Genomic DNA, 24,073 nt, shown 5'->3' with positions numbered 1-24,073 from the left:
GGGGTAGAGAGAGAAGGAGACACAGAATCCGAAACAGGCTCCAGGCTCTGAGCTGTCAGCACAGAGCCCGATGTGGAGCTTGAACCCACAAACCGCAAGATCATGACCTGAGCTGAAGTTAGATGCTTAACTGACTGAGCCATCCAGGCGCCCCGATAGACCCAATTTTCTACTCTTGCATGAATGGAGTTATATCTAAACATGGCTCTGGCCAGTTTTGTACAGATCATACTGATTTGTAAATTTTGAAGTCATAACTCATAAGCTATCTTTTTAAAAAAATTTTTTTAATATTTATTTTTGAGAGAGTGAGACAGAGCATGAGCAGGGGAAGGTCAAAGAGAGGGGGTACACAGGATCTGAAGCAGGCTTGCATGCTGTCAGCATAGAGCCTGGTGCGGGGGCTCAAACCCATGGACCATGAGATCATGACCTGAGCCAAGGTTAGACTTAGCAGATGAACATAGCAGATCTCAGATCAGTTGGAAAGGAAAAAAAAAAAAAAAGTAAAAACAGGGTATCCCCAGTGATGGGTGTATTTAATAAAGCTCTCATTATTTAAAGTAGTAACTTGGAATCTTGATTTTGTATGATGATGTAAAAAAAAATTTTTTTTAACATTCATTTTTGAGACAGAGAGACAGAGTGTGAGCAGGAGAGTGGCAGAGAGAGAGGGGGAGATACAGAATCTGAAGAAGGCTCTAGGCTCTGAGCTGTCAGCACAGAGCCTGATGTGGGGCTTGAACTCATGAATTGTGAGATCATGACCTGAACTGAAGTCAGATGCTCAACCAACTGAGCCATGCAGGTGCCCCAGTATGATGACTTTTTTATCATGTATGTATGTATGTATGTATGTATGTGTGTATGTATGTATGTATGTATTTATCTATTTATTTAAAATTTTAAAAATGTTTTTATTTATTTCTGAGAGGGAGAGACAGCATGAGCAGGGCAGGGTCAGAGAGAGAGGGAGACACAGAATCCAAAACAGTCTCCAAGCTCTAAGCTAGCTGTCAACACAGAGCCTGACGTGGGGCTCGAACCCACGAACCGTGAGATCATGACCTGAGCCAAAGTTGGATGCTTAACTGACTGAGCCACCCAGGTGCCCCAATGATGACTTTTAAAAAATACAGTGTTATAACCTTTGTTCCCATGTGATATTCTCTTGATTTATATAGGGATTGTGTTCCCCTTCTGCTTTTTTATTTTTTAATATTTATTTGTTTATATTGAGAGAGAGGTACAGGAGAGAGAGAATCCCAAGCAGACTCTGTACTGACAGCCTCATGAACTGGGAGATCATGACCTGATCTGTAATTAGGAGTCAGACGCTTAACTGTCTGAGCCACCCATGTGCCCCTCCCCTTCTGTTTTTACAACTATAAATTCACTTGTTTGGGATCATCCAGTACTCTATTATTGATCAGCTTTGAATAGAATCATGTCTCATGAGTCTCAAGCCAGTACTCTATTACTAAACTGTGTCATTTGCTACACTGTTGTAATTGAAAATGCAGAAAAGCCCAAGAAAAATCTTCCTTTCTTTTCCCCAATTAAATTACTGCATCGTATATTTAATAGTGAGCTATCAAAGGGTAGATGAGAATAAACAGAATTCTTGACAATCCATACAAGATTAATATAAACTCTAGTACTGCAAACATTTTGTGAATGTTACTATTTTAAACATGAGAACTGTTTAACTTTGCAATTATTTGCCCCTAATCTCTAAGTAATGTGACTCTACTTTTTTTTTTTTTTTAATGTTTATTTATTTCTGAGAGAGAGACAGCGTGAGCAGGGGAGGGTCAGAGAGAGAGGGAGACACAGAATCTGAATCAGGCTCCAGGCTCTGAGCTAGCTGTCAGAGCCCAATGCGGCGCTCGAACCCACGAACTGTGAGATCACAACCTGAGCTGAAGTCTGAAGCTTAACTGACTGAGCCACCCAGGCGCCCCAATGTGACTCTACTTTTTATGACAACATATATATAATATGTATTTTATTATCTATTTATATATCCATCTGTAACTTACTTTTTACTGTGAGATATTTCAAACATAGAGAAAAGTAGAGGGATTACTGTAATAGCCATTTTCTACCAAGATTTAGCAGTTAACAAACATTTTTTAGTCTTTGCTTCATCTCATTTTTATAATTTTTGAAGTATTTACAAGTAAAGACATACATAGCTTTCACTTTGAAATAATTCCTCATGAATTTTTAAAAAATACAGACATTTCTAACAAAATTCTTTAGAATTTAATATTCCTAATAATCATTCCATATTTAAAATCTCCAGTTTATTCTCATATGTGTTGTAATGCTGGCTTGTCAAACATGGATCCAATCAAGTAATACATATCCCATTTGTTTTGTCCCTCTCTTACATATCTTTTAATCTAGAACAGTGTCTCTTTCCAAATGAATTTCTTTCCCATGACTTTACGACTTTATTAAACAGGCCCAGTTGTCCTTCTTAAGGTTCTTCCTGAATTTTCTTATTGCTTCTTATGGTATCATTTAATTTATTTCATTGTCTCCAGTATTTCCTAGAGAATGTCCAACGGCTCAATTGTAATCTACATTGTATCATATCAAGTGGCACTTGTTGTCTAGTTGTTGCCACTATTTGTGACTAGCAGTTAAGATTAATTCCTGGATTAAGTTGGTGATGTCTAATTCCTCCATAGTAAAGTTAATATTATATACTTGAGATAGGCAAGGACTTTGTGGGGAGATAGTTGGTAGCATGGAAATATCTATGTTCTTCTCATGTCTTCACTTAATAAGTTTAGCATCTATTGATTATATGTACCTGAATCAGTTATGTCATTGAGGGTTGTAAATTGGTGATTTTTTAAATTCCATTATTTCATCTACATTTATTTGTTGACACTCTTCTAAAAGAAGAACTTTTCCTTATTATTTTTTTAATTTTTAAAAATTTCTGAAAATTAATTAGCTAATTAATTTTTAAATTTACATCCAAGTTAGCATATAGTGCAACAATGGTTTCAGGAATAGATTCCAGTGATTCATCCTCTATGTATAATACCAGTGCTCTTCCCAATAAATATCCTTCTTAATGCCCCTTACCCATTTAACCCATTCCCTCTCCTACAGCCCCTCCAGCAACCCTCTGTTCTCTGTATTTAAGAGTCTCTTATGTTTTGTCTCCCTCCCTGTTTTTATGTTATTTTTGCTTCCCTTCCCTTATGTTCATCTGTTTTGTGTTTTAAATTTCTCATATGAATGAAGTCATATGATAGTTGTCTTTTTCTGACTGACTAATTTTGCTTAGCATAATACCTTCCAGTACCATCCACGTAGTTACAAATGGGAAGATTTCATTCTTTTTGATTGCCAGGTAATACTCCATTGTATATATACACCACATCTTTATCCATTCATCCATCAGTGGACATTTGGGTTCTTTCTATACTTTGGCTATTGTCAGTAGCTCTGCTATAAACATTGGGATGCATGTATCCTTTCAAAACAGCATACCTCTATCCCTGGGATAAATGCCTAGTAGTGCAATTGCTGGGTCGTAGGGTCGTTCTATTTTTAGCTTTTTGAGGAACCTCCATACTGCTTTCCAGAGTGGTTGCATGAGTTTGCATTCCCCCCCAGCAGTGCAAAAGAGATCCTCCGCATCCTCACCAGCATCTGTTGTTGCCTAAGTTGTTAATTTTAGCCATTCTGACTTTTGTGAGGTGGTATCTCATTGTGGTTTTAATTTGTATTTCTCTGATGATGAGTAATGTTGAGCATTTTTTCATGTGTCTGTTAGCCATCTGGATGTTTTCTTTGGAGAAGTGTCTATTCATGTCTTTTTCCCATTTCTTCACTGGATTTTTTGTTTTTTTGGGTGTTGAGTTTGGTAAGTTCTTTATAGATTTTTGGATGCTAACCCTTTATCTGATATATCATTTGCAAATATCTTCTCCCATTTCGTCAGTTGCCTTTTAGTTTTGCTGATTGCTTTCCTTTGCTGTGCAAAAGCCTTTTATCTTGATGAGGTCCCAGTAGTACATTTTTGCTTTTGTTTCCCTTGTCTCTGGAGACTGTTGAGTAAGAAGTTGCTGCGGCCGCCGAGGTCAAAGAGGTTTTTGCCTACGTTCTCCTCTAGGATTTTGATGGCTTCCTGTCTTAGGTTTAGGCCTTTCATCCATTTTGTCTTTTTGTTTATGGTGTCTTGTTTATTTTTTGTCTTGTTATGTTTGTGTATGGTGTAAGAAAGGGGTCCAGGTTCATTTTTCTCTATGTCACTGTCCAGTTTTCCCAGCACCATTTGCTGAAGAGATTGTCTTTATTCCATTGGATATTCTTTCCTGCTTTGTCACCAAAGATTAGTTGGCCATACATTTGTGGGTCCTTTGATCTGAGTGTCTGTTTTTTTGCCCCAGAAATTTTTCTTATTAATGTTATTTGATCACCCTAAAATACAGTTCCTACTGTAAATACTTGGTAAATACTTGGTTATTTCTTTAATTACCCATTTTCATCTTAGGGGTTGGTGGTGATAAATGAGTTGTTGCTATTATTGGTGGTGATTTTTTTCTTTTTTCTTTTTCCTTTTTGTGTGTCAGTATTTATGATTTTTAAATTTTCATGTGTTCCAGTCAATTGCAGTCATTATTCTTTTTTGGTGCTTAAATTGTCCCAGATTTGGCCAGGGGAGTCCCTGATTGCTATGTAGTTTTGACATGTACTCATTAGACTTAAAAGCTTACTTATTTCCCGGCATAACGTGATGTAAGCTTCCTGGTATATTCCTTTCTAAGTCCTAGGATCATCATTTCCCTGGGAGACCTTTTTTTTTTTTTTTTTTTTAAAGTGGGAATGGTATTTAGAGACCAAATCTGAGTATTATACCTGCTCATTAATAGTGGGGTATCATTCCTTTTTGACCTTTTCAGTGGAAAGTACAGGTGTGTGTGTATGTGTGTGTGCACATGCATGCATGTTTAAATGACAAGCTTATACTGATATTGCCATTTCAAAATTTTAGTAAAGTTTAGCTTCAGAATATTTTCAATTTACAGAAAAGCTGCAAACATAGTCCACAGTCAGGTATAGCCCTAACTCAGTGTCTTCTGTTGTTAATGTCTTACATTACCATGGAACATTTATGACAAGTAAACCAATGTTGATATATTTTTGTTGTTGTTGTTGATATATTACTATTAACCAAACCCCAAGTTATATTTGGATTTCATTGATTTTTCCACTCATATGCCTTTCAAGATACACATTACATTTACTCTTCCTATCTCTTCTGTCTTCTCTGGTTAATGATGGTTTCTCAGCCTTTCCTTGTTTTTCATGAATTTGATAGTTTTGAGGGGTACTAGTCGGGTATTTTCTAGAGTGTTTCTTGATTTTTTTTTTTTTTTGTGATTTTTTTTCATGGTTAGACTAGAAGTACGGGTCGTGGGGATGAATATCTCAGGGATGAAGCTGGCCGCCCTTAGCTTGTGCTAGCCCACTGCCTGTGTGCTTTGGACCCTTGCTGCCTGCCTCCTGCCCCAGGGAGTGTCTTGGCTCTCCTGCTCCAATTTAAATTTAACGTTACAGACTGTTTAATTAATGTCCTTGAATTTTATGCTCAAAATCAAAGATAGAGAATATTTTTGAGAAAAGACTTACTGGTCAGGACCAGGAATTCTCAAAATTTTTCTGTAAAGGGCTAGATAGTAAGTATTTTAGGGCTTATATGCTATAAATGATATTTGCTAAATTTGTCTGCAAACATGTCTGTGTGTGTATGTATGTGTATATATTATATAATATTAGATTAAATATACATTAGAATTGTAAGTAAAAAAGTGCAGTGCAGTGGAGGTGTTTACTTTTTTTAGCATTCAATTTTATTCTCTGTATTTTGTTTGCTAATTGTTCCAGTTTTAGATTCTCACATCTAACATATTAATGATCAAACTGGTTTTTTTTTGCCAATTGCCTATTTGATAAATGTGCAGTAAGTAGTTATTCAGTCGATGTTGGTTGAATATGGCAGTCACACTTTAGTATGCCACTAGAAGCCTTTCTTTGTTTTGATGTTGATTTGCGAGACAGCTCTTTAGATTATATACACTGGTTTCTCAGCTAAATTTTTCCATATCTATGTTGTTCCTGTATTGTCTGCAAGGAAAACTTGGTCTGATGCAGGGCTCCATCTCACGAACTGAGATCATGACCTGAGCTGAAACCAAGAGTCAGAAGCTTATCACCCTTGCGGCCCTGAATTTCTTAGTATTCTTGAACTTGTCTCATTTCCCTGGGACACCTTAAAAATATTTTGAAGTAAAATGTATTCTTGATCTACCAGTATGAAAATAAGATTTTTCAAAATGCCTTTTTTTGTTGTTCAACCTCTTTTTGATGCATCTTTCATTTTGGTATTTTGAAGTATGTTTAATAATTTGTTTTGGACTTTTGCCCAGCCAGCATCAATATTAGATTTATGGATCTCTAGTTTCTAAAGTCTTTCTTTGTCCCATTTAATGAAACTCATCATTACTGCATTTTCTCTAGTCCAGTCTGCTCAGCACCTTTTGCTTTCTTTATTTCTTCACAGATTATCAGTAATTATATATGTAAGCTTAAGAGTTTGAGTCCTTGGGCTGACAGATCCTTCAGATGTATCCTCTATGCAAAAAATATGCATGAAGTAAAATTTTTCATAAAATATTAAGAGGCTTTGTATCATTAGGTAGCTCCAAGTTAAGAATTCCTTATCTTCTGCCCATTTAAAAATGGATATTCTCTCTTCTCTTCTTTTTAAACCATTAAAACATTTTTATTTTATTTTATTTTGAGAGAGGGGGTATGAGCAGAGGAGGAGCAGATGGAGAGAGGGGGAGAGAGAGAGGGAGAGAAAGGGCGCATGTGTGAGAGAGACAGAATCTTTTTTTTACAAATAGTTTATTGTCAAATTAGTTTCCACATAACACTCAGTGCTCATCCCCACAAGTGTCCTCCTCCATGCCCATCCCCCCTCCCCCCCACATCCATCAGTCCTCAGTTTTTGTCAGCATTCAAGAGTCTCTCATGCTTTGCCTCTCTCCCTTTCCCCCACCATTTCCGCCCTTCTTCTCCCTCTTGTTCCTCCATCAAGTCCCTCCTAATCTTCCTATACGTGCAAACATATGATATTTGTCCTTCTCTGCCTGACTTATTTCGCTCAGCATAACACCCTCAAGGTCCATCCATGTTGCTACACATGGCCAGATTTCATTGTTTCTCATTGCCATGTAGTATTCCATGGTATAGATAAACCACATCTTCTTGATCCATTCATCTGTTGATGGACACTTAGGCTCTTTCCATGTTTTAGCTATTGTGGAGAGTGCTGCTATGAACATTGGGGTACATGTGCTCCTATGCCTCAGCATTTCTGTATCCCTTGGGTAAATTCCTAGCAGTGCTATTGCTGGGTCCTAGGGGAGTTCTATTGTTAGTTTCCTGAGGAACCTCCACACTGTTTTCCAGAGGGGCTGTACCAGTTTACATTCCCACCAACAGTGTAGGAGGGTGCCCGTTTCTCCACATCCTCGCCAGCATCTAGAGTTCTCTGATTTGCTCATTTTAGCCACTCTGACTGGCGTGAGGTGGTAGAGAGAGACAGAATCTTAAACAGGCTTCATGCCCAGTGTGGGGCTCAATCTTATGACCCCAAGATCATGACCTGAGCTGAAATCAAAAGTCAGATGCTTAACTTACTGAGCTATCCAGATGCTCCTAAAACATTTAAATTAATATATTAACTATCATTCTCATGCAGAAATTAAAACATTATAGATTAAAGTTCTACCTTGATCATCTTTAGAAAAAATCTCTTTCCCAGGTTTTCTCCCAGTTTCCATTATGGTGCATGTTCTTTAAGGTANAGCAGGCTAGCTGTCAGCACAGAGCCCGACGTGGGGCTCGAACCCATGAACCATGAGATCATGATCTGCGCTGAAGTCGGAGGCTTAACCAACTGAGCCACTCAGGTGCCCCCTTTAAGGTGTTTTTAATTGTAGTCATCAACAAATATACATACCCATCAAAAGAGTATATATTATATTTATCTTCATAAATGATATCAGATGGTTGTTATTCCATAATTTGTTTTTCTTTTCCAATTCACATTATTGCTTGGAGATTTTTAATATCACTATCATGCATTTTACTATATTCTAAGTGCTGCATTGCATATTACACATAATTTAACCAAAGTTCAGAGAGGAGGGAAGAGGAGGGGAGGGGAGGGGAGGGGAGGAGAGGAGAGGAGAGGAGAGGAGAGGGAGGAACAAATCAAGAAACAGACTTTTAGTTACAGACAACAAACTGATGGTTGCCAGAATGGAGGTGGGTGGAGGGATGGGTTAAATAGGTGATGAGGATTAAGGGGTATACTTGTGAGGAGTACTGGGTATTGTATGGAATTGTTGAATCACTTTACTGTACACCTGAAACTAATGTTATATTACATTAACTAACTGGAATTTAAATAAAAACTTAAAAAAATGTTAAACGAAACTTTAGATTTTCTATTTCTTTAAAGCTCGTGTGGCCTGAGAATAACTGAAATTTGAACCATGCTGTTGGGTCCTGGTATTTTTCTAAACAGTGGTAACTGAGCTTTATGCATATCAGAATGATGCCAAGCAAAAATTGCCTCGATTTTAAAAAAATTTAATCCCAGGATAGTTAATGTACAGTGTTACGTTAGTTTTAGATATATATGAAATATACTATATTCTATATAAAATATAGTGATTCAACGGTTCCAAATATTACATCATGCTCATAAAGATATGTGAGCTGTTAATCTCTTTCACCTATTTCACCCATCCCCCCACCCACCTCACTTCTGGTAACCAGTTTGTTCTCTGTAGTTAAAGACTTTTTTGGTTTGTCTCTTTTTATTTTCCTTTGTTCATCTGTTTCTTAAATTCCACATGTGAGTAAAATCATCTGGTATTTATGTTCTCTGACTGGCTTATTTCACTTAGCATTATGCTCTCTAGCTTCTCCCATATTGTTGCAAGTGGCAAGATTTCATTCTTTTTTTAATGTATGAGTGACATTCCATTTAATATATATTCCACATCTTTATCCATTTATCTGTCAATGGACATTTGGGCTGTTTCTCTAGTTTGGCTATTATAAATAATGCTGCTGATTGCCTGTATTTTTAAAAAACATGTTTTATTGAACTATGGTTGACATACAATGTTGTATTAGTTTCAGATGTACAATATGGTGATTTGATCATTCTATACATTACTCAGTGCTCACCATGGTAAGAGTAGTCACTGTCATCATATGTTATTGTAATATTACTGACTATATTCCCTATGCTATACCTTTTTCATCTCTGTGACTTAATTTATTTTATAATTGGATCTGTTAAGATCTTCTTCACCTATTTCACATATCCTCCACCATTTCCTTTCTGGCAACCATGAGTTCTCTGTATTTAAGAGTTTATTTTGTTTTTTAGATTCTATATATAAGTGAAATCATGTTTTGTTTGTCTTTCTCTGACTTATTTCATTTAGCGTAATACCCTCTGTGTCTATTTACATTATTGTAAATAGCACAATTTCGATTTTTAATGACTGAGTAATATTCATATATATATATATGCACACACACATACATACACACACATACATACATACATACATACATACATACATATACCATGTCTTCTTAATCCATTCATCTATTGATGGATAGTTGGATTGCTTCTATATTTTGGCTATTGTAAATATTGCTGTGAACATAGGGTTGCATATATCTTCTTTAATTTTGTTTTTGTTTTCTGTTTTGTTTTGAATAGTGTTTTTGTTTTCTTTGGGTAAATATGCACTATTGGAATTACTGGATTCTATAGTATTTCTATTTTTAATTTATTGAGGAACCTCCACACTGGTTTTCCACAGTGGTTGCACCAATTTATGTTTCCACCAACAAAGCACGAGGGTTCCCTTTTCTCTGCAGCCTCTCCAAAACCTGTTATTTTCTTGTGTTTTTAACTTTAGCCCATTCTGTCGGGTGTGAGGTGATGGCTTGTTGTGGTCTTGATTTGCATTTCCCTGATGATAACTGATGTTGAGCATCGTTTCATGTGTCTCTTGGCTGTCTGTATGTCTTCTTTGGAAAAATCCTTAATCAGATTGTTTGTTTTTATGGTGTTGAGTTGTATAAGTTCTTGATATATTTTGGATATTAACCCCTCATTGGATAAGTCATTTGTAAATATCTCTTCCCATTCAGTAGGTTGCCTCTTTGTTTTGTTGGCTGTTTTCTTTGCTATACAAAAGCTTTTTATAGTAGCTTATAGTTTATTTTTCCTTTTTTTTCTTTTTTCTTTGTTTTTTAAAGCTTATTTATTTTGAGAGAGCAAGAGTGTGTGCAAAAGGGGGAGAGGCTGAAAGAGAGGAAGAGAGAATCCCAAGCAGAGTCCATGCTGTCAGCATGGAGCCTGATGTGGGGCTCAGTCCCATGAACCATGAGGTTGTGACCTGAGCTGAAATCAAGAGTTGGACGCTTAACTGACTGAGCCACCCAGGCACCCCTCCTTTTGTTTTTCTTGTTTTCTTGTCTCTGAAGAGACATATCTGTAAATCTGTTGCTAAGGCAGATTTCCAAGAAATTGATACCTAAATTTTTTTCTCGAAGTTTTATGGTGTCATGTTTCACATTTAGATCTTTAATCTATTTTGAATTTATTTTGTGTATAGTCTAAGAAAGTGGCCCAGTTTCGTTCTTTTGGTTATGGCTGTCCAGTTTTCATAGCACCGTTTATTGAAAAGACTTTCACTCATTGCATATTCTTGCCCCCTTGGTTGAAGATTAATTGATCATGTAATCCTGGACTTATTTCTGTGCTGTCTTTGTTGTTTGATTGATCTGTCTCTCTTTGTGCCAGTACCATACCGTTTTGATTAGTACCACTTTGTAATACATCTTGAAATCTGGGATTATGATACTTCCAGCTTTGTTTTTCTTTCTCAAGACTGCTTTAAAGATAGTCTATATTTGATATGAAAAAAAAAATAAAAAGGAAATTTAGTAGGACATATAGAATGCAGTAGTTTTTTTTTTTATTATGGCAAAAAAATTTATTCCTCTACCCTGGTTACATGTGCTAAGAGATCAGTAAGTTAATGATTAGTTTGGAGATTTATAAGCCAGATGTTTTGCCTTAATTTCTAGAATAATTTAGTCAAACAAGTGTTGTTTAGTCAGATGAAACACAATGTGGTACACAGTACACATTGGTTTAAGTGATTGTGAATTAATTATCTTCACTTGTGAGAAAATTTTTTGAAGTTTTTAGTATCACATGCTCTGGTTTTCAACAGTTTTTTAATCATTTGTCTTAAATGCTTAACCTTTCCATGTGGATGACTTCTATTTTTTAATCAAGTGGTTCTTGCTTAAAAATTATTATTCTTATTTGACTTATAAATGTTAAAATAAATTTCCATTTCTGAAATTTACCAAAGATTCATAATTGAAGACAAGGTTGTTTTTGATTATGCATTAGAGATCATCTTTGCAAAGCCATTTTGTGAATGGGCACTTACCAGAACTGCTCAGCTATATGGATAACATTCAGTGTGAAGTCTGACTGCTCTTCATACTTTAGTAACTTGTGAGACTGCACATTACAGATTTCTCAAAGTGGGATTTATGGCCGTACTTGTAGGGGCTCATGAATTCCTTTCATTNCCTAAGCCTGTATTTGTTTGCCTGTCTGTTTAAAATCACTTGGGCTCAAGTGCTACTTTCACTTTTAGTTGCCATGGTCTAATGAGAAAGGAGTAGAGACAAGTGTCATACATAAATGATGCACTGGCACCAAGTGAAAGCTTATTTTATTATGAAATGATGTTTAAATAATTTTTTCACAGTAGTTATAAAAGAGATGGTAGGTGGGAAAATTAAACCACCACTGGAACACAGTAAAATAGGCAGGTGTTAGAGCAAGCAATAAATATTCATTAACTGACTGATCTGAAGGAGGGTTAGAGGGCTTAGGTAGAGGGACAGAATTAATTTGTTCCACAATAAAGAAGTTGTTTCATTCTGTCTCATATTGTTTCAGCAAACAACATTTTTTTTTTTAATTTTAGAGAGAGAGAGAGAGAGAGAGAACAAGAGTGTATGAGTGGGGGAGAGGGGCAGAGAGGGAGAGAGAGATAGAATTTTAAGTGGGCTCCACTCCCACAACCCTGGGATCATGATCTAAGCCAAAGTCAAGAGTTGGATGCTCAACCGACAGTGCCACCCAGGCACCCCTCAGCAAACAACATCTTATTTATTTATTTATTTATTTATTTTTGAGAGAGAGAGCAAGCCGTGGAGGGGCAGAGATAGAAGGAGACAGAGAATCCCAGAGACTGATTAACTGTAAGATTATGACCTGAGCTGAAATCAAGTCAGATGCTTAACTGACTGAGCCACCCAGGCACCCCTCCAGCAGACATCTTAAAATTAATTTGAATAATATTGGATATTTTGTATCAATATTTATTAAAAATCACTTTATTAAGGTTTAATTTATATATCATGAAATTCCCTCATTTTAAGTGTGTGATTCAGTAATTGTTAGTAAACTTACAGAGTTGTATATACATTACCACAATTTTGATTTCCATAACCCTAAAATCAAATCTCATTCTCACTTGTGGTCATTCCTTATTTCCACTTCCAGCCTTAGGCAGCTACTAATCTACTTTCTGTCTGTATCGGTTTGCTTTTTCTGGACATTTTATATAAATGGAATCATACAGTATGTGATTTCTTGTGCCTGGCTTCTTTGTGTAATGTTTTTGAGGTTCGTTTGTGTTGTAGGATACATCAGTACTTTGTTCCTTTTTATATATATATAATACTTAATAGTATATTAACATTAATATAGTATTCCATTATGTATATGGCATATTTTGTCCATTTGCTATTTGTTGGACATTTGAGTTATTTCCACATTTTGGCTATTATGAATAAAGCTGCTATGAACATTTGTGTACAAGGCTTGGAATGGACATGTGTTTCCATCTATCTTTCTTAGGTTGATACTACCTAGATTAGAAATTGCTAGATCATGTGGTAAACTTATGTTTTTTTTTTTTTAAAACATTCATTTATTTTGAGAGACAAAGAGCAAGAAAGCACACACGAGCAGGGGAGGGACAGAGAGATAGGGAGAGAGAGAATCCTAAGCAGGCTCTACACTGTCAGCACAGAGCTCAATGCAGCGCTCAGAGGGCTCAGACTTAGGAACCATGAGATCAGGATCTGAACTGAAATTAAGAGTCAGATGCTTAACTGGCTGAACTACCCAGACACCCTGGTAAATTTATGTTTAGTATATTAGTAACCTGGGGCACCTGGGTGGCACAGTTGGTTAAGCAACTGACTCTTAATCTCAGCCCACGTCATGATCTCACAGTTTGTCAGTTTGAGCCTTGCATCAAGCTTTTGCAATGGTAGAGGGGAGCCTGCTTGGGACTCTGTCTCCTCTTCTCTCTTCCCCTCCCCGGCTTGTGCACGTGCACACATGCACATGCTCTCTCTCAAACTAAATAAATAAAAATTATATATTAGGGGGTACCTGGGTGGCTCAGTCAGTTAAGTATCCAACTTCTGCTCAGGTCATGATCTCATGGTTTGTGAGTTCGAGTGCTGCATGGGGCTCGCTGCTGTCAGTGTAGAGCCCACTTCTGAGTTTGAACCCTGCGTCCGGCTCTGTGCTGGCAGTTCAGAGTCTGGAGCCTGCTTTGGATTCTGTGTCTCCTTCTAGCTCTCTGCCCCTACTCTGCTCACCCTCGGTCTCTCTCTCTCTTTCTGAAAATTAATAAACATTTAAAAATTAGAAAACTATATGTATATATATAAATATATGTAAGTAACATGGCAGTCTGTTTTCCAGCGACTGCACCATTTTATATTTGTATCAGCAGTATATAAGAGTTCCATTTTCTTTACATCATCACCATCATTTGTTAATTTTCTTTTTGATGATAGTCATTCCTGTGGGTGTGGAGTGGTTAGTGTTTAATTAATTAACTAATTAATTCATTTTTAAGGTTTATTTATTTTGAGGGAGAGAGAAGGAGAGCATGCACAGGGGAGGGGCAGAGAGAAAGGGAGAGAGAATCACAGAGAGGCTCCATGCCCAGCACAGAGCCCAATGCTGGGCTCTATCTCAAGACTATGAGATCATGACCTGAGCTGAAACCAAGAGGCAGTTGCTTAACCAACTGAGCCACCTAGGTGCACCAAGCGTTTACTTTTAAATTCATTGTGCATTTAAAGTTTTATAAGAGTTGTAAATATAAGGACCCTCGTCACATGTTTATACTCAGTTAAAAAATATAATAAAAATTATTTGTTATTGCAAAGTGATTTCTAAAATATGTTGAGTTAAAGAAGCACAGTATAGAGAGTATATAGTTGTTGTTTTTTTTTAAAGAATATTATATAGTTTTGGGGTGCCAGGGTGGCTTTGTTGTTAAGCGTCCAACTTTGGCTCAGGTCATCATCTCATGGTTTGTGAATTCGAGTGCTGCATGGGGCTTGCTGCTGTATGTGTAGAGCCCGCTTTAGATCCTCTGTCTGCCACTCCTCCACCCCTCCCCTGCTCTCTCAATATTAAAAAAGAATATTATATAGTTTTTTTAAAAAGCTTGGTAAAAACAATATGTACTATTTGCTTAGATTTGCATAAAATCTTTCTGGAAATGTGTAGAAGAAACCAATAACACTGATTGTCTATAGGGAAAAGAACTGGTTATCTGGGAGACCAAGATAGGAGGAAAATGTGTTGTTACTTGCGCTTAATCTTTTGAGTTTTACCACCTAGGTGTATATATAACCTATTTAATCCAGGAATAAATGTTTTTCTTTTCTTAAAGAAAAAGAGGACATCCTGTTTGTGTAATAGTTTATTGAGAACTAAGTTCTTATGTCAGTTAATTTTCCTAACTGCCATGTGTCATAGGTATTTTTATTATCTTTTTTTTTTTTTTTTTTTTTTTTTACAAATGTAGAAATAGAGGCTTAGGAGATTAAACAATTAGCCTGAAGTCACACAAAGTGATAGACCAGGGATGTCAGTGCAGGCATTCTAACCATAAAGCATGTGCCATTAATCAGTATGTTATACAAAGGCACAGAAATTATTGAAACCAGTTAGAATAAGTGCCATTAGAAAGAGTTCAGGATATATATGTTTGCTTAAATTCGTTTATGTGTAAGCATTTCTTATGTCACTACTTTGTTCACTGCCCATGCTACATAACTGAAATAGTACTGTTTTGGCTTTCAAGGAAGGTTTTTCTTATTACTTTACTATCTTGCAGCATACTACTACTATTTATGCAGCATAATAGTTTATTCATTTCATACAATTGTATGATAGATTAGTGATTTGCTTAGGCATTTGTGCTTTCTCTGCGCACGTTATCAGTTAGTTTTGAAAAAGAAACTGAAGATGGACATAGATTCCCCTGGCAAAATTGGATGCATGATTTGTCTCTTAGCTGATGTATAAGAAAGCAGAGTTACATAAATTTCAGTAATTATGTCATTGTAATTGTTTCTTTTCACTTGATAATAGTTCATTAGTTGAATTCAGGTTAATACAAATTATATTTGAACTTTTTTCACTAGTATTTATTAGTGAATTGTTAAACTTGCTTTATGACTTTCCTTATTAATATTATTTTCATAACTATTAGGTTAGGTTTTGCAAATTTAAAATTTTAAAGCCGTATGTGACTTTTCCCCCATAGATATCAGTGGCATCATTAATTAGGCTCTACTTTAGATGCAAAGTAGAATATCACATCCATCTTGCCTCCTTCAGCCTTGTGTATAACAAGCTTTTAATTGTTTGTAACTAATCTTGGATATCACCAGTAAGAAAAAGTTGGAAAGTAAGATACCTTCAGTTGTAATATTAGGTTGATAAAATTCACAAGTTATTCTTATGTATGTCAGGATAGTCCCAGGGAATAAGACTTCTTGTGGTTTACTGACTGGAGAGGAAGTTACTGACCTGGTCTGTATGAAGGTCAGATGAGACCATATGCATCAACGAAAGCTTTGATAGGAGGTGAAAATGTATATGGGACAAAGCACAGTTAATAATCTTTGATAAATAGTAGGTACCTGAATATATTTTATTTAATTTCCTGTGCCCTCTGTAACTGTCATCAAGTTACATAATTTGTGAATTTTTGGTTAACTAAAAATCAGTGACTTCTTGTATTGTGTCTCAGCTTAAATGTTAGCTCCTCTAAAAGCCCTTTCCTAACCATCTCATCAAAAAGTAGCTTCTCTCCATTGCCATCTACTCTATTCGTTGCCCTGATTTGTTTTCTTTATAAGACTTATCATTATTAGACATGACCTGTTTTTCACATTGGTTTATTTATATTCTAGCACCTGGAATACTGTTGGGCAGATAGTAGGAAGTTACTCTTCGTTAAATAAGTTGTAAATAATAGAATATTGTCATTTTTCTTAAACAGTTTCTTGTGTAGAATTAAAGACCATTTTTACCAAGTATACCTATCTTTTCAAAAATAAAGGAGCAAAAAGATTTCTTTTCCTCGAAGACCTTAATTCTTTGGCTTAAACCCTCCCTGTCAGTGAAGGGCAAGTAGAAAAAGGCAGTTTTTTGAAATCTGTGGCTCTGCACTATTGGTGATGCATTGGGCATCAGGCTTCAGGCTGATCTGTTTAGCTCTTTTAAAAACCAAACAAACCAAACAGGTCATGTGTTTTTAAGATAACTGGTTAATGAGTTTTATTGCATCTTATGATTTCCATTATTTTGTATTAAAATTCATTGCCACTGAGCTGTGATTTTTACTTTTGGAAGTGGCTTATGCATTTCTTGGCATGTATCTGTTCCTTTTTTTGATTAAACAATTCAGAGTTCAAAGAAGAATAATACCTTTTTCTAGTATTTTGCCTTCCTAAGTTAATCCTAGATTCAGAAATTTAAAATTTTCTGTTAACTAGAAATTAGAATGGATGAATCGCCACTGGACATTTTACACCATCTTCTTTGCAAATTCAGCTGAGTTTATGTCATGACTGTCAGTTATAGTGGGGTGGGGACATGTCTTTATTTTCCCAGTCTTCCATTGAAGCATTTGCCCCTCTTTTTCTTTTCCATAGCAGACTGATTTATGTAAAATTAAACTTTACAACTAAATTTGACTATAGAGTCAATGTGCATGGTGGGCAAGAACATGGATTCTGAGTCCTGTAAGTCTGAATTTGAACTCTGTCTTCTTGGCCAGTTCAGTTGCTGTATGACTAGGCAAATTATTTTTAATTACTTGGCTTCCTAGCCTGTAAAATAGATTTAACAATATCCATTTTTTGGGTTATGGTAATGTTTAAATGAAATAATGTATGCAGCACAGGGCCTGGCACTTAGTCAAGCAGCACTCAGTAAATACTAGTTCTTATTATCTTAGTAATTTAACATGAATTTTAGTGGACAGACTCTCACAAGTTGATATCTCTCATATCTTTCAAGTATTATTTCCCATTACTAAGTTTTTGTTAGTATCATAAAATTGGATTATACCTCTAGGAATTTGGACAGCTCTTTAGGCTGTTCTCTCTTTTGATCTCCTTTCTTTAAGAGTATTGACTATCTAATTTTGATTCCCTGTTATCTCTTCTTTTCCTTTTTTTACCTGACTCTGTTCTCATTCTTTCTTTCTCTTTTTTATTTTCATTAAAAATCCCTTCAACCAACCTACCCTACTAATTTCTTGCTGTTTTAATCCAGTTCCTCATTGGTTTTAATGAATTTTTAAAGTCCTATTTATTCAGGCATAATTTATATACAGTAGAATTTATTCTTTTTAAGTGTGCAATTCTTGGAGTTTTTAGAAATGCATACAGTCACATTATTGGTACCACAGCTAAGGTAAAGAAGATTTTCATTATCCCCCAAAGTTCCCTCTAGTCACTTTGTGGTCAATCCCTGCTTTTGACACCCAGGCAACCACTGATCTGATTCTGGTTTTGCCTCTCTTAGTAGGATTTTCCATTTTCGTAGTATTCCTTTTATAAATATACTACAGATTGTTTATCTGTTCACCAATTCATAGACATTTGGGTTGCTTCCAGTTTTTGGAGATGTGAATGAAACTGCTGTAAATATTTTTTTACAGGTCTTTTTGTAGATACTTGTTTTAATATTCTTGGGGAAATACTTTAGAGTGAATTTTTGGCTCATATGGTATATGTATGTCAACTTTATAAGAAATTGTCAAACTTTTCAAAGTGCGTGTACCATTTTGCTTTCTAAGCAGCATTGTATGAGCTCTATTTATTTACATCTTTAGCTATGCTTAGTAGTATCAATGTTTTAAAACTTTTAGCCATTGTTTTTAGTATGTAGTAATATGTAAATGGTTTTAAATTGAAGTTTCATGATTTGTGATGTTGAACATCTTTTTAGGTCTTTGATTGCTATGTCTTCTTTGGTAAGCTGTCCAAATCTTTTGCCCATTTAAAAAATTGAGTTGTTTTCTCAGGTTGGTTGAAAAAGTTCTTCATAAGATTTATGTATCACAAATATTTCCTCTCAGTTTAAAGCTTGTTTTTCATTTTCATATTAATGTCTTTTCAAGTAGCTTTAATGTACTTTTAAATATTGTTTTCTGTCCTTGCCTATTTTCTGCTTTTGTTACTCTAAACCAAAAAAATTTTAAATTTTTTTAGATAGAAAGATTCCCACAAATGTTTATTAAATAAAAAAGAACATTTTTCAAAAAAAATTCCCTTTTTGTAATATCTAATTTACATAAGAATGTTTTCCAGTTACTAGGGAAAGTTTGGGAGGTTCTGTCCTTTGAATGCAAGTGTACTCTGGCTGGGAAAAGAGGAACTTTCACTTTCTACTTTTACATGGTATTGCAAAACAGTATTAATTGCTGTTATAATTAAAAGGATCTTTTTATGCTTCAGAAAACAAAAGGAACATAAAGAAAATGAAAAGACAAACTATAAACTCAAAAAAAGTTGGAATACTCATTGAAAGTAATGGACTGCTATCCTTAATACGTAGTTTTTGCAAATCAGTAAGGAAAGGGATATTTGAAAATTAAAGCTAGTCAAAGGAAATGAATTAACAGGTGACAACAGGGGAAATATAACTAGCCAATAAGCATGGATACTTAACTTCACTAATGATAAAAGAAAGGAAAAACTAAATGCTAATGAGGTATACTACTGGTCATCTCTAAGACTTGTAAAGGAGGAAAAAATCCATACTGTCCAATGTGGGGAGAAGGCAAAGATGGGATATCATTTACTAAATTTCTTTCCCACATAGAACAGTTTGATAATATCTGTCAGATGTAAAGTGTGAATTCTGATGCAAGATTTGGAGAAAAAAGCACTTATATTCATTGTACCTATCCTCCATTCGCTAGGTACTATGCTTCTTATTCCTCCTGCCTCTGCAGTTTCTTTTACATTCCCTCCCTTAGGGTTCACCTCCAGCTTATACGTCTCTTAGAAGTCTGCATCAGTCTCTTGACTGTTTCCCCTACTATTCCTGCTGAATCCCTGTCATGCCTTCCTGATGCATTTTGACTAAAATCCAAATGCCTTGCCATGGTTTATAATGGTCCTTGTGATCTGGCCACTGCCTGTTTCTTCCCTTTCCCTATTATGCCCTAGCAGAATGGCTGAGAGATTTTTACACAGTATGTACTTTGTTTTCTGTTTAGAATGCTCTTTAATACTTTCTGCTACCTGTTCCATTCTCACAAACATGTAGCTCCTTATGCTTAGGTCTCTACCCAAATGTTGCTTTTCCAGAGAAGCTCTCTAATAAAGTAGGGCCCTCTTGTATGTGCTCCCTCAACACCTTTTTATTCAGTGTGAAATCCTGAGGTGGTTCTGCTACTAGAATTAAGACTTGAGTTATTTTTAGCATCAACATTATCATAAAGGAAGCTATTGGGAATAATCAGAACAAAGACTTAGCTTTTGCTAGTCATTCTCATTGGCTGGTTGTTTTTGGTCCTCAGAAGATTGTTTTTGGATCCTTCTGATCCTCAGAAGACATGAAAACATATTGTTTAGGTATTTTGGTTCCTTGCCTTTGGATGTTTTGTTTGTTTGTTTTGTATTGAGTATCCTATTTTAACATGGAACTTGACTGTGAAATCTTATAAAGTCACGAAGCTATTAATCTATACTTGATTGAGTGATAGAGTAATTCTATCACATTTCTAAATAAGAATATGTGTTTTAATGGAAGGGAAGGGTTATAGAGTTACTTTAGTACAAAAAAAATATATGTATATGTATGTATGTGTATATATATATATATATGTATATATATAGTCCTGGATATAATTTTTTCTGGCTTTACTTTTGTTTGACAGATAAAGTATTTTGTAATGTTTCTAACCTTTGGTATGTTTAAGTTGATTAGTGATGTATTCTTAATTAATTTTGCATTTGAAACCTATACGTTTTTTAATATAATTTATTGTCAAGTTGGCTAACATACAGTATATACAGTGTACTCTTGGTTTTGGGGGTAGATTCTGTGATTCATTGCTTACATACAACACTCAGTGCTCATCCCAACAACTGCCCTCCTCAATGCCCATCATCTTTTTCTCCCTCTCTGGAAATCTCTTCTTAAATTAAAGCTAAAATATTGAAGTAGCTGAAGATTTATTTTGGCATGGAATAAATTAGTATTTTCTGATATTCTCATATAGAGAATTTTGATGGTCCTGCTTTAGGTCTCTTGCTTTCTTGCCCTATTCCCAGCACTAGATAATATATATTGATACCTGGAAGATGGCATACAAATCTGAAGCTATGTTTTCTGTAACTATTAGTGTATTTCATTTCCAAGAATGTAGTAGACACATTTGACCTAAGACTTGAGTTTTTGAGTGGGTGCAGAAATCAGAAATGATGTAAGAACATTTCTCATGAATATTTTGGTTAATAGATCATTAAAATGTGATAAACTTACATTAACTTGACTTGTAATGAATTTGAAATAGTGTATTCAATTTGAATGTATTCATTATAGTTGACTACCAAGATTTTATACCTGTCAGATAATCTTTTTTTTTTTTTAATTTTTTTTAGTGTTTATTTTTTGAGAGAGAGAGAGAGAGAGAGAGTGGGAGCAAGGGAGGTACAGAGAGAGAGACACACACACAGAATCTGAAGCAGGCTCCAGGCTCCAAGCTGTCAGCAGAGATCCTGATGCGGGGCTCGAAACCACAAGCTGTGAGATCATGACCTGAGCTGAAGTCAGCCACTTAACTGACTGAGCCACCCAGGCGCCCCATACCTGTCAGATAATCTTATAGAGATCTTGGAAATTGAGAAGTAATAATACTAGCAACTACTCATTTCACATACTGTGTCACACTATTTAAGTATAGTGTTTTTAATCCTCACCCTAAGTCTGAATTATTTCTCCTGATATTTTAAAAAATAATTTTAAAAACTATTTATTTTTGAAAGAGAGAGAGGGAAAGAGCATGCGAGCAGGGGAGGGGCAGAGAGAGAGGGGGCAGAGAATCTGAAGCAAGCTCTGTGCTGACACAAGGGAGCCCGGCATGGGGCTCGAACTCATGAACTGTGAGATCATGACCTGAGCTGAAGTCAGACACTCAATGGACTGAGGCACCCATGCGCCCCTCTCCTGATTTTTTTTCAGTGGAAGAAACTAGAACTCAGCAAACTGAGTACGTGAACTATGTCTCAGGAGCATCTCTTCATGTTGCTGCCAACTAGTTGCATCAATTAATTTTCCAAAGGATGGGGAGACTGAGCCTAGTGAGGCTGGAGGGCTTGTTCATCATCACACAGCTACTTAGCAGCAGAGTGAGGACTTGGATCCCTGGCCTTCTGACTCACATTCCGGTGCACTTTTCACTACATCAGGACACGTTGGCTCCTGAGCCCCAAGTGACAGCCCCAGACAGCTGTGTTTATCTGTCTTGCATGTCCCAGCTTGTTTTGCTAGCTGAGCAAAAACTACTTAAAAGGATCCTCAATCTTCACCTTCCCATTCCCCTCCACTTACACTCATATACTCCCACTTGCCCCATGAATAACTTCACAGAAAGAATTGTGCAATGTTACTAAGCCTTCCTCTGGTGTCAGAGTTACTCCCTGAGAGAACATTCACTTCCTCATGACTCTAGTTTACTGTCAGATTGGCTTTCCCTCTTTTCTCTTTGATCGGAATCTTAGTTGTTTAAGCAGGAATTTGAGGAGCAGATGTTATACCCCTTGAAGAAGCCCTTTAATTCTCCTTAGTACTGTGTCTAATGACTCTTAATCCTGTCCTTTTAACTCTGTGGCTAGCAGAATTAAGAGCGAAGTGGGACAGGAATGGTGAACTTGATGCTTAACTTTTCATTTTAATGTTGACAAAGAGAGCACATGAAACAGTGACATAGAGGGAAAACATTAAGTTTGCCTATGCAGCTAAAATGAGGTGACTATTAGTGTGGGATCATTGAAATTTTGTTATTTCCCTCCAAATATAAATAGAGCAATTTCATAGAGCACATAGCCAGAGAAATGGAGCCACTGTTTTTACTACCTTGTCTTCTTAAATTTTGCTCTGTTTTTTTAGATTGTTACTTCTAAAGAGAAATAAAAATGATTCACCAGGGAAAACAAAATGATCTCACGTAGTACTTGTTCTTTTGTGGTTAGTAAAGAAAACCGACTTCTCCAAAGTGAGAGTATTGTTAACAGGGATATACCCTGTGAACTACTTTGTTTTAGCAGTCTGAACTATCTAATTATCAAAAGTCTGATCTGTTTGTTTATATGTTTATATGTGTATATATTACATTTACGTATGTATTATATATTACACATATATATAATTGTATACATTGGCTGTTTAGTCTAGTTTGTTTATGCATTTTTATACATACAAATTTATGTGCAAATGTATATATAAACAAACTGGACTAAACAGCCAATAATTTTCTCACTTTCTAATCAATCACTTGAAATTTAGTATATTAATTAGGATCTGATAAGTAGAGAGAAATCACAGAGCAATTTGAAAATGGAAAGCTTATTATAAAGATTACTAACTATAACAGAAGATTTGAGAAATGAGGGATTGGCTAATCCAAAGTAAAGAGTAGTCTAGAGAGGGTAGGAATAGCAGATAAAAAGAGCATTTATAATGGGACACCTGGGTGGCTCAGTCATTTGGATGTCTGACTTTGGCTCAGGTCATGATCTCATGGTCTTTGGGTTTGAGCCCTACATCAGGCTCTGTGCTGACAGCTCAGAGCCTGGAGCCTATTTTGGATTCTGTGTCTCTCTCTCTCTCTGCCCTTCCCATGCTCATGCCTCTGTCTTTCTCTCAAAAGTAAATAAACATTAAAAATAATAATAAAAAAAGAGTATCTTTTACCCCTAGGGCAGAGATAGAGCATTCAAAGTAGATGACTTTAGGACTGAGGTCCAGACATTTGAGAGGATAAGGCTTTGGTTCATTAAATGATAAGGAAGTTGTTGTGACAGAACTTTTCAAAACTTGCATAGCCAGAGTGACTGTTACAGAGGGGGGAAGCAGCTGGGTGTTGCTGACTACGAGGTACCTCAGCAGCTTGGTATAGACCAGCTGCTCAAGCTGCAGGAGCCAGACATGAGGGAAGCCATGTGAGGTGCTAGAGCCCACCAGGAGCAACACATTAGACCCAGGGAGGAAAGCCCCTTCCTCCTGCGATGTCTCTGTAGTACCCTCTACCTCAAAACTTCATGCCAGTGGGCAAACGAAAGATGGTTAGAGGGCCCAAATTTATTTTTGCAAAGCAGGCAGTGAAGGATGAATTTGGAGCTAAGAGGCAATAAATGGACAACTGGCACATCTGGTGATGAAACATACAATTTTATATCTTATTATTATTGGTGCCTCCTTATGGAATTAACATTTAAATTTGGGATTCTGGTCAGAATTTTGCTAAGGACCTCATTCCTTCCCAGCATTTTAGGAAAA

At 36.0% G+C, this 24,073-nt stretch overlaps 1 protein-coding gene across 1 annotated transcript in view; it reads left to right on the top strand.

The window, feature by feature from the left end:
• Positions 1 to 24,073, top strand: part of WDR70 (WD repeat domain 70) — a 272,504-nt gene that overhangs the window by 60,862 nt on the left and 187,569 nt on the right. The gene's annotated exons all lie outside the window — the stretch shown is intronic.

This window comes from Crocuta crocuta, unplaced genomic scaffold (genome assembly GCF_008692635.1).
Source record: "Crocuta crocuta isolate KB4526 unplaced genomic scaffold, BGI_CrCroc_1.0 scaffold4, whole genome shotgun sequence".
In the NCBI taxonomy this organism is placed as follows: Eukaryota; Metazoa; Chordata; class Mammalia; order Carnivora; family Hyaenidae; genus Crocuta; species Crocuta crocuta.
The sequence above is the reverse complement of the archived record's forward strand: the minus strand, read 5'-3'. Positions and strand labels throughout refer to the sequence as shown.